Here is an 8,627-nt window from a genome sequence, read left to right as displayed (position 1 = left end):
GACACCGTGTACTGGAGTTACATGTCAGAACAATGGAACATGTGCGGGTATAGAAAATTCCTATATCTGCATATGTGAACCCTTGTATTATGGTGTTCAGTGTCAGTTTGGTAAGTAGAAAACATGTTAGAAAAACACTATGACGATTTTATCTTAGAATATTCATACTAGTCTCCTGTTAATGAACAACAATTTATCCCATTTCAGAATTACAATGTTTATTAAATTATCATTGCAACTGTAAATTTACAAGTATTGAAACATATTTTTAGTTGATGCATGCTATACGAACCCCTGTTCGGATGGAGTGAAATGTTTCAAGAATGGAGACGACTACATTTGTAATGCGGACCCCAACAAAGGTTGGTATATAAATACAGTGACAAGTCTGATATAATAACTTATATATAAATATAAATAGGTTATACAAATAACAGTATTGCATTTTTAGTCGATTCCTTCTTCCCTCTGTATTTTTTTTCTGTTACCTTTGTCATAGGAATTCCGGCGTGTACGATGCCTATGATTGAGTTGTTCAAAAACCTTGTTCTCATTTGAGAAAGTGACACTACTTTTTGACGAAACAAAGATATACATGACGGGTATCATCAATAAAGCAATAGATTGTTATACTTCTTGAACGTCTGGTCATGTTCTTTTGAATATTCCAGGGCCGCCGGGTACATTTTGTATTTTGTATTCTTTTCACCATTTTTTAATTTGAATTGAGATATTCAAATACCAATGAAGTGTTTCTTTATATACACTATGTACGGAACATTACTGAAATTATACTTTTTCGCATGAACATGGACATACTGGGATGATGTAAGTTGACAAATGCAGATTAATTCAGCTTGGGTTTGTTTACCAAAAGTATATCAGAAAAGTATTTAAGTTTCTATACAAAGCCGATCGATGTACGCTTATCACATTATACTTTATACAAAATGTGTATTGATTATATTTTTAATTAAATGATTTCTGATTTTCTCAACAGAAACATGTTCCAGTTTCACCGCTGGTGTCGTGATGTTGGTCTTTGCAAGCATCTTGATCTTAATTACGGCTGTATTGGTATTTTTCCTGTTGAGTAAGTTATATTTTTTATGATAAACAGGTCTTCATTAAGTAAGGATTTATCAGTTGTTATCAATAATATTTGTTTTAGCTGTCTCACAATATGACTCATTGTCTGTTGACGGTCACTTTTTACACATAAATATCATAAACTGTTTAACTTCATTAACTAAAAATTGTCGTAAAATGATATAAATGTCGTGGCTATTACAAAAACAAAAATTTTAAAAGTAATATATTTTATTTCCAGGAAAACATTCCATTCAGTAAGTCTTTATTTCACAACGTTATTCCATTTCGTTATTTCAATAAAATATGAAATAAAGTGAAGTTATTGCAAGTATTCTGTTTGGATATTTCTAATGGTATCAATGCATTGAAGCTTCCTTGATTATATTATATGTAGTCTATATACCTATTTAGGTGTCCTGTAGCTTTGTAATGCTATTGTGTAATTCTGATCTTGATTATGTTATATATAACACATACCTATTTAGGTGTTCTATAGCTTTGTAATGCTATTGTGTAATTCTGACCTTGATTATGTTATATATAACACATACCTATTTAGGTGTCCTGTAGCTTTGTAATGCTATTGTGTAATTCTGACCTTGATTGTGTTATATATCACATACCTATTTAGGTGTTCTATAGCTTTGTAATGCTATTGTGTAATTCTGACCTTGATTATGTTATATATAACATATACCTATTTAGGTGTCCTGTAGCTTTGTAATGCTATTGTGTAATTCTGACCTTGATTATGTTATATATAACACACACCTATTTAGGTGTTCTATAGCTTTGTAATGCCATTTTATAATTGAGTTCCTATATAATTGGGTAAACTTTACTTGGCGCACATTTCCTTACATTATCTGTCCGATTTATTTTTAAGAACTGCTGGGTCACGTCAAAAGGATGATTCGTCACAAGGTAATAAACGTGATATTGGTTCTTCCGGTTTCTCCGATCACCTTGCATATTCAGACATATGTACCCTCCTTTCGAAGTTGACAGTGTGAATTATTGAAATGATATTTGTTCGGTAAACATTTTTTTTATGTAAACAAGCATATAAAAATATTTGTTATATCAGTCTTACAGCCATATTTGTGATATCAGTCTTACAGCCATATTTGTTATATCAGTCTTTCAGCCATATTTGTTATATCAGTCTTTCAGCCATATTTGTTATATCAGTCTTACAGCCATATTTGTTATATCAGTCTTGCAGCCATATTTGTTATATCAGTCTTGCAGCCATATTTGTTATATCAGTCTTGCGGTCAATATCAGATACCGGCAATGAAATGTGAAACAATTAATCAATGTTTATTTACATTAATTACAAAATAGTAAACACGATTAAATCATATTTCTTTATCCCCCACCACACACATAAAAAATGAAAGTTGCACCATAAAAGGACATATTTGACGTGTGCATTTCACAACTTTTCAGAAAGACATGGTGATACTGGCCGAAATCAGTCTTTAAATGAGTGAGTACATTAACTTATCTTTTAAATACATCATATCTACACTGAGGAGTGAGGGATTTCCAAAAGGAAATATATTGTTTCCTGTTGCCCACTGAAATGTCGATAGACATGAGTGCTGTATACTTGGAAACATTCGGATGGGTTTCCCGTCCTACAGCTAACCTGTAAAGTACACATAGAAACACCCACTTACAGTGTTATCATCAGCGTGGTGTTGTCCGTTATTGTTTCCTTATGGCGAAACGGAAATGGTACTAAGCTGACCTGCCTTGGAATATTTCCCCGTAAACAATTTCTCGATGCGTATGCATTAATAATAACTGTATTGTTTGTGTAAACGAAATGTCATATACTTGATGCCTGAAGACATGTTCCTACAATATGTAATGTAACTGATAATAAATAATTGATTCACGGGACAAAATCTTCCCGTCATTCTCCACAGGCGTGGTGAATGTTACCGTAGATACGTCAACTTGTATTGATGACAGTAAAATATTCCTGGTTGTGGTTATACTTGTCTGTTTTTTATGAATCTTTAATTGTGCTTCTTTAAAAGAACTTGTTCTATTTCGATACATTGACATTGCATGGTTGGGTTTGCGTTTTACTTCCAGTTCCATCTACTGCTCAATTGGCCCGAACAACACCAACAACATATACGAAACGTAACCAGACAGAAGACCAATCGTCAAGCAGAAGTTTCAGTAGACGAATTGTCTCGTCAATGACAACAGTATTGTGGATAACATTCATGGGGATTTAATTTTCGAAAACTAGCAGACATATTTACATTGAATCAAAATCTCGAAAAATCAATTATTGGCCAATAAACAAGTATACCAGATCCATCTTTTAACAAGGCAGAACTAGATGCTGTTGTGAGCAGGTAATGTGTGTTGCCATGAAACATCGCTATTGAAATCATAGGGATTTGACACGAATTCTGGACCCCTGGTCCATATGTATGTGTTATTGTTAGTACAATATATATATATGTGGACTGTGGATCGAGAAAGTGTGCCATATCCCTGTGAGTACGACCATCTTGGGGACTGGACCAGGATGGTCTTAATAACGGGTGGTATGAATAGTGAGTAAAAACTGGCACACCGACTTCCCTATTGTTACAGGGTCGGGTTATGGGCAAAACACCACAACAACACCTTCGTAAGTTTCTCAACCATTAACCCGTTTTTTATTGCAGGCGACGAGAGATTAACTCTGCAATAACAAAGATAAAACAACATAACGATAATGTACATAATAAAGTTGACCATACGACACATTTCACACAGATAAATATACAAGTACAATACACATATTACGTGATAACTAATACGTCACGGTTACAATACTAGTTTACATGTAGCACTGGCTCAACTAATACGTATCACAGTATAAAAAACTATAACAGTTACATATATAGTTGATACTGCACTGGATATATGAACGAAAGATATTACATTGAACAATGTGTTCTGACTGACTTATTTCATATACAGGTAAAATATGAACTAGCTCGGTATAGATATACAGTACGTTATACGGTAAGTACGGAAAATAAAAATATAACATACAGATGTACAATTACCTGTATGTTATATATATCTATCTATATATATATATCTGTATACATACTAAAAATACAATTATCATAAGCTGAATTACCTGTGTATGGCACAGAGTTATAGGGGAAATCTTGTCTGTTGTAAACATGACCGGCATCGTACAGGTGAGCGGGTCTGTAAAGTTACAAATGTACAGATCTAAATTACGGAACTAAATCAGTAGTAACATTATGTGATAATGATATACCTAGATAGGAAATTAGAAATACAGATATTCAAATAATATCATTACTTGAAATTATCGGCACAAGTACAAACTAGTATTACAGAAAAATATTGATAATGAAAGTAATTTAAATCTGACTTCTGATACCAAATATACTTTAGTAATCGATACAAATGCAATCAGTGGAGTTTGCAGGATAATAAAATAGCAAAACTTACAGTTATACATGAGGTTTGCAGATATTCACCCGCACGACTTTACAATTTCTCTGGTCACCTCACTGTCCAGTCAGACAATGACCGGAACAAACAAAAAAGCGCAAAATGGACAAGAGCCAATAAAATAAGACACAAGATTGTGACGTAAGACAAAGACAAAACTGACCAATGACCAAACGATACGATATAAGCAGACGAAAACTAGACTAAACACTTAGACGCATACAGTATAAACGAAACTAATAAATAAGACTAATACAATACTGAGACAATTCAATACAAATATTTAAATTATAGATCCTGCCACACTATCTTGGAATTAATGTGTTGGTTATTTGACATTAACACACTGTAACTATATCTGTTTAGTCAATTTAACACCTAGATATAGCGAACTGGCCGCAAACTTACTGTATGAGTACAGTAGAATACATGTGACTTATGAGTTTTGTGACCGGTAAGTGTTATAGTTAGTGAGGTGATGGTCAATTCAAAACTGGTGTTTGGCATTTTTTGAAACTGGTCTTAATTGCGAGGTGGTCTTAATAGGTAGGGAGATGGTCTCCATATTGGAACAATCAATACCAAGACACATAGAAGATTTTTGGAGCTGGATTCAAGTGGTATCAATACCGAATTGGTTTTAATGGTTTTGTGATTTGTTTGCGAGTTTTCTCTAATCCGCAAAACTCCATGGGTTACGCTCACTATCGCTTTCTGCACCCCTGAAACAATTTACTGCAAAATTGAGGGTTTCATGTGGGACACCTTGTAGATAAGACAACAAGACAAATTTAGTTTTTATTGACTTTGAAGTTGGGCGTCATTCTCTTGTGATCTTCGAAGGAGCGTATCAGTTTGTGACGGGTGAGATTTTTACCACCGAGACTCGCTCTAGACCAATCAAATAACTTCGCTAGTACTTTCAGTTTTTCCAGGAAATTTGCGCAGAGACCGATAGTGAGCGTAGCCCCTGGAATATCGAGAATGGATTTTATTATACTTTTAGTGACCTCACTGTAATGTGATTTATGCTGACACTTCTGAGAACTAAAATAAATAAATAAAAAGTTATTTGTTTCCTAGATATGTACAGGAAATGAATTATTGATTGACTGACAAGTTATGGGCCCGTTGTATATCAACGCGAGTAATTATAACTCTATATTAGATACACTTTAAGAACCTACAATGTTTTGTATGTGCTAAGTGCTTGATTGGAGATCCTTGTATATTTTTATATTCTTGTACATATTTGTCACTCGATGGTGTTTTTTTTAGCTAATACAGCCATTCTTTTTATATTGTTGTGTTTTATGATTGTAATACACTATGGTACGAGGGCACTTTTTACAAAAAGAGAAAAAGCAAAATAATTGTGTACACGTTATAATGCTTAGCTATGTGTAATGTTTTAAATTGTAAGGACATTCCCGCTGACGACACATTTTTTCAGTTGCATATTATCGGAATCGCTGCTGATGCTGATTTCGGTAACAGATTTAACAAGAAACTTGCACATCAATCATACTTTGGTATCAATTCAATTCTACCATCGTATTTTTATCCAATGTAGTACGATTTCGCTGTTAGTAATTTTTTTTTTTAAATTTGAGTATGAACGAACTTTGTAACAACTTGAGTGTTATGATAATTTATTACATTCATGTAAATTAAAACTTACTGAAGAAAAAGTATTAAGTACTACTGCTTAATTCAATGTTAGCTTTAGCCTTTTGCTGGAAAATATAAAAAAAAAATTGGAAAAGAAAATATTTAATACTATTTAATCCAAATTTAGCTAAAGCCTAATAGAGGAAAATATTAATATCAAAGAATTTGAAGAAAAAATATTCAATAGTTTTTAAGCTAAATTCAGCTTTCTTTTAATAAGTCAAATGAAGCAAACAAGTAGATACATGCTATTACGGCATATTTGTCAATATTCTCATTTACAATTTTATTTGTGATGTATGTCTACAGCTGCTCTTTGCCTTTTTATGTCTTATTTGCCCATTTACGGTAAATAAACTTCGGTTATGTTCAAGTTATATTTTTCTTTAGCCCAATTAAAAAAAAACGGTACAGAGATGAAGATAGAAAAACTTGTGGAATTAAGAAGAAGGCGTGGTTGAAGTGCCTGAAATTTGTAAATAAAAACATGTATATGTATGTTTTTTTGTTTTATTTATCATTAACGGTGTGGCGTTCCGTCAGATCCAAATTACACTGATGTATGTCGTACTGCCAATGTCATTATGGATGATTGTGATGCACTTAATAATGTATATTGGATCGTAGATAAGTTTTTTTTATATATCATCTGAGATTTTATGAAAAATAAGAAGAAAATATCACATGTCAACATAATCACAATCCAAAATCAAATTCAATAAAACTAGGGCAACATATGAACAAAGAAAGATTTACGTGGAGACTACTGCTAGCCCCTGTGGCCAAACCGCTGTCTGCTGAACCACACTTGGTTGTTTGACAGGTTTTCCGTCTCCGCAGCTCCTCCCATTTCCAGGCAACGTCTCACCAGTGTTCTGGTGACGTAAAGGTGCGACCAGCATCCCCATCAAAGGGATGGAGCCGTCTACCGCGATGTGTGTTTGATAATACTAGTTATGAATGACGGCTGCGGCGCCAAATAATGCCTTATCATAACTCCATCAGCCCGAAACATGTCCAGAAATGGACACTAAAGGATTAGGGGCCTACAAAGATTTGGTTTAGATTATTTAGAATGTTCAAGTTAAGAAAACACAACGTGTCTCTTTTTGGACCATCAACCTTGGAATGACAAATTTTCAGTCAACAGAAAAAGACAGATTCTTAAAAAAAGAGAAGAAATGGCAACCAAGAAACCAAAACCCGTAAACAGCTTTGTTCGGGCTTCGAATACTGACTTTATCCAAAGCCCAAACAAGCTGGCGGCAAAAAGTCAGGCTTATATCACAATGTATCAGGCAAAGAGAACGGTCGTGCATTTTAAATCAAATACTTTTTGTTGTCTTGATTCGTATTTTTACTAGGTTACATAACTTGATATTAAATCAATTGGTTACAGACAGGATCGTCACCTCGTCACGTGTCACTTGATTAAAAGTTAAGAACACGTTGTCATCCAGGATTTATATGTATTTATCTCTTTATAATGTCATTGATTGTTAACAGTATTTATATATGTATATATATTATTCATTTGCTGTTTTATCATTATTATTATTATTATCATAATTATTATTATGGTTCAAAACATGTTACTTTTGTAAATTATCATTTAATTTTTTTGTGTGTGCATTATAAAATATATTTCAACGAAATATTTTCACGATTTCGTATTTTCCATAAAAAATGACCATATAATTGTTGTTTTAATAAAATAACCCTTTGTAATATTATATGACGGGTGCATAAAGGAATATATTTAATAACTGTTGTGATACATTAATGTGAAAGGAAATAAAATATATCTTATGCAGTTGATTGTTTTCTGTTCTGTTTTATTTAAATACGTACATTACAGACAAACAAGCAAACAAAAACGCTGTTACGTTTAAAGGGAAATAATCGAAACAGAGAATTAACGTCATTGAGGTTATCCTGAATAATAAACGTTAGAACGCAGGTGAATTGGTTAATATTAGGACAAGATACCCGGATGTTAAGATTTGGGTAAATCGTCCTGCCCGTAAAATAAGCTAAATTAGTATTAATTTGAAATTCCATGCTTATGTTTTTGTAGAAACGTGTTAGTTTGCAAATGTACCCATTACAATTTAGTTCTGAAAGGCAATTATGACAAGCCAATTTTAACCAAAATATAGATGATGCGTGTCAATCGCTTAAAAGTTAAGTTGTATTTGTTGTGGCGATGCCTCGGTGCAGAAAGGTAAAAGTGGTGAGCCCCTTGCAGATCAATAATGCAGCTTTTATTTTGGTATTTATACTTTCTAAAAAGTTTAACAACATTTTTACTATCTTTGTTTTCATAGACAGTATTGTTCATTACAAGAAATAAA

Source organism: Ylistrum balloti, unplaced genomic scaffold (genome assembly GCF_031769215.1).
Source record: "Ylistrum balloti isolate Yb309-2 unplaced genomic scaffold, AGI_CSIRO_Ybal_v1 Utg370796, whole genome shotgun sequence".
Taxonomy (NCBI): domain Eukaryota; kingdom Metazoa; phylum Mollusca; class Bivalvia; order Pectinida; family Pectinidae; genus Ylistrum; species Ylistrum balloti.
This window is presented reverse-complemented; position numbering follows the sequence as displayed.